This window comes from Cynoglossus semilaevis, unplaced genomic scaffold (genome assembly GCF_000523025.1).
Source record: "Cynoglossus semilaevis isolate Cse_v1.0 unplaced genomic scaffold, Cse_v1.0 scaffold621, whole genome shotgun sequence".
NCBI classification, from domain to species: Eukaryota; Metazoa; Chordata; class Actinopteri; order Pleuronectiformes; family Cynoglossidae; genus Cynoglossus; species Cynoglossus semilaevis.
In genome coordinates this window covers 132,762-135,842 of record NW_007585125.1, presented here as the reverse complement: position 1 = coordinate 135,842, position 3,081 = coordinate 132,762, and the positions used below count along the sequence as shown (strand labels likewise).

Below are 3,081 nucleotides of genomic sequence, written 5' to 3'. Positions count from 1 at the left end.
AAGATCGTTATGTTCGATTAATCGTGATTATTTGTGATCTTCATTCATTACAGTTTATACATCCTGATTCATTGAAATAAATCAATATTCAGATAGATAGATAGATAGAGAGATAGATAGATAGATAGAGAGATAGATAGATAGATAGAGAGATAGATAGATAGATAGAGAGATAGATAGATAGATAGAGAGATAGATAGATAGATAGAGAGATAGATAGATAGATAGAGAGATAGATAGATAGATAGATGACGACTGAACAACTGAGACACAGAACATGAGCCAATTCGAGACACAAAACAACCACCGCAGCTCTGTCAACAGGTTCACCCTGAAGGACAATTTCCAACACTGAAAGAAATTTCTGCTGAAAACACTTCAAGAATCTGAGGGAGAGAAGCTTTCCTTCAGCAACTGCCAACAAATTAATTACTCCACACTCGTTGAATGAAGAGGAAAGAAACAGAGGCGACACTGGCAAGGAGACAATGGGCCTAATCTCTTCATGCTGGAAGGAGGAGGGCTGCATTGTTGAACCCCGCTGAGCTGCTCCGAGGGATTCAAAAACCGGAAGACGCGAACAAAAAAGTATGGATGTCGTCTTCCAGGGAAGTTTCTCTGAGCCTTAGTGGGTAAGCATATTTTCAGCTTGTTTCGATCCAAGAGCTATTGAAGACAAAGTCAAAAGACAATTGTACGCAACAGGAAGGAGGTATTAGTCGTAGGTCCCTTGTAATGTGGTGGTGGTGTTTGTACAGGCCGTCCTGCACATCCTGCGAGTGCGATTGCTGGAGTACAACACCATCTACACGTACTGCGGTGAGTGCTGGGAGGGGATTACGAGGGACCGTTGTGGTGTTATTGAGAGGCAAGGAACGCATGTGGCATGAGTGCGTGGGGTTTGGCTTGTGTGAGAGTTGGTTGTAGTTGTAGTGGTGTTTATGAGGCAGTAGCTCAGGACCAGAAGGCATGTGGGTCACTGTGGATCGTGATATGTATGTGATGTAGTAGAAGCAGGTAAAGAGAGGACAAGTGTGTGTGTGGTGTTGTACAATAGGAAAGTTCATTTGTAAGCGATAGCGGAGTGAAGGTGTTGTGTTTTCAGAGAGGGCGTTGGCAGAAGAAGTGGAATGTTTGGGTCACTGTTGTGTTATAGTTGAAAAATGTAGTAGTGAGCAACTGAAGGTGTGTGACTGGAGGCCTTGTGTTGATGCATGTGCTAGTTGCTTGTAGTGTGGTGTTTAGGAGGCAGTAGGAAAGGGAGTAGAAGGAATGTGTAGCTGTGAATGTGAAGGTGGTGGACAATGGGATGGTGCTAGAGGTTTTGATGTGAGTGTGGCTGCTGTTGTGGAAATGTGGTAGCGGTGGAGAAAGTGAAGCTATAAAGTGTGTATTGGGCTGTGTGTGAGGTTGGTAAGTAGAGTGAGGAGTTATGTCAGAGAGGGTTGTGAGCAAAGTGTTGGTGTTGGCTTAATGTGGTGTAGTAGAAACATGCAGGTTATGTTGAAGTACAAGGCCCGTTGTTGTGTGGGTACTGGATGTGTAATGTAGGGGTGGCAGTATGCAGCTGTGGCAGTGGAGTGTTTGTGGCGTTGGTGGAATGTGCAGTTTGTGCTTTGATGTGCAGGTTGTAAGTGAGTGATAGTGAAATGGGAGTGTGTTTTCAGGGAGGCTGTTGTGTCAGAAGAAGTAGGGCCCTTTGGGTGGATGTAGTGAAGTGGTGCTGAAGGTGGGGTTGGTAGGTGCAGCTGTGTGTTTAGAAGAAATGTGTGTTAGTCGTAGTTGTTGTGGAGAAAGTGAAGAAGCAAAGTGTGTGTAGTTGCGTCGTTTGAAGTAGAGGATGTAGGTGGTGGAAGTAGTAGTTAGAAGTGGAGTTGAGATTGTGTATGTTTTCAGAGAGGGTAGTGTTGGCGTGACGAGGTTGTTACGAGGCAAGTAGGTAAAGAGTGGAAGGCGTGGTTGCTTGTGAATGTTTTGTGAAGTTGTCATGTGTTGTGTTGAGGGTGAGGAAGGAGGTATTAGTCGTAGGTCCCTTGTAATGTGGTGGTGGTGTTTGTACAGGAGAAATAGTTTTGTGCAGGTTGTGTGTAGAGGTCCAGAGTAGTACGAGATAGTGGAGTTTAAAAGGGGTGTGTTTTCAGAGAAGAAGTTGTGCAAGGTGGCAGGAGAGTTTGTGTGTGTTGTTGTGAATTGATGCTGTTGTACTTGTTGTTCTTGTCTCCGAAGGCATGGTGTTGGTGGCTATCAACCGGTACGAGTAGCTGCACATGTTTTGGGGAAGACGTGATGGACGCTTACAGCGGTGGGGACACGGGCGACATGGATCCTCACATGTTGTCTGTGGCCGAGGACGCCTCCAGCACTTAGAGGTAGGTTTTCCTGGAGGAGGGGGAGGGAGAAGCAGCACACGGGAGGGATGTGCGGAGTGAGTGTTGTGACACATGTTGTGTTTTGTGTTTTCACAGAGAGAGCAGAAGAAGCAGTCCATCTTCAGCAGCGGAGAGTGGGGCTGGGGGAAGTTAGGCCAACTTGGCAGACACCGTGTTCCCCGAGGCGGTCGGAGGGGTGGCGCAGCGTGGAGGACGGAGTGTTGGCGTAAAATGATGTGATGGAGGTGGAAAGAGTTAGTGGTTGCTGCTTTGGCGTAAGGTGGCAAAAGTTGTTTGTGAAAGTGTAAAACAATGTTGTTGTTATGTGTAAGAATGTAATAAAATGTGTAATAAAAAGTGTGGAAAAGAAACAAGGTGTATTTATGTCATGTTGAAAGAACAGAAGTTTTGACAATATAGGAGGGGGTAAAACAGTTTTTATTAACTGACATATTAAACATATATTAAACATATTAAAGTTTTTAAAAAGTTACATTAAGTTAATTGTACCTCATTAAATGAACAAGTAGTTTAAAAGTTTTCATCCATCAAATGTGTATAAGTGTCAACAAATAAGTGTCAACACACGTAGGGTTTTTTTGTTGTTAACACACAGAAAATAAGTGTGTTAACGGCCAAAAACGGCCAAAAAAAAAACTTTTTCTAAGTGTCTAGACACTTTAAAAAAAAAAAAAAAAAAAAAAAAAAAAAA

General features: G+C 43.7%; 1 long non-coding RNA gene across 2 annotated transcripts; it reads left to right on the top strand.

Moving 5' to 3' along the window:
- Positions 1–613: 613 nt before the first annotated feature.
- On the top strand, positions 614–2,740 carry LOC103398762 (uncharacterized). Of its 2 annotated transcripts, XR_003049065.1 has the most exons (4): positions 614–632; positions 759–819; positions 2,227–2,369; positions 2,466–2,740. It is a non-coding gene; the product is annotated as an uncharacterized LOC103398762 (long non-coding RNA). The 2 variants fall into 2 exon arrangements; XR_003049064.1 differs by lacking the exons at positions 614–632; positions 759–819 and having other exon boundaries at positions 826–2,369.
- The last annotated feature ends 341 nt before the right edge of the window (positions 2,741–3,081 follow it).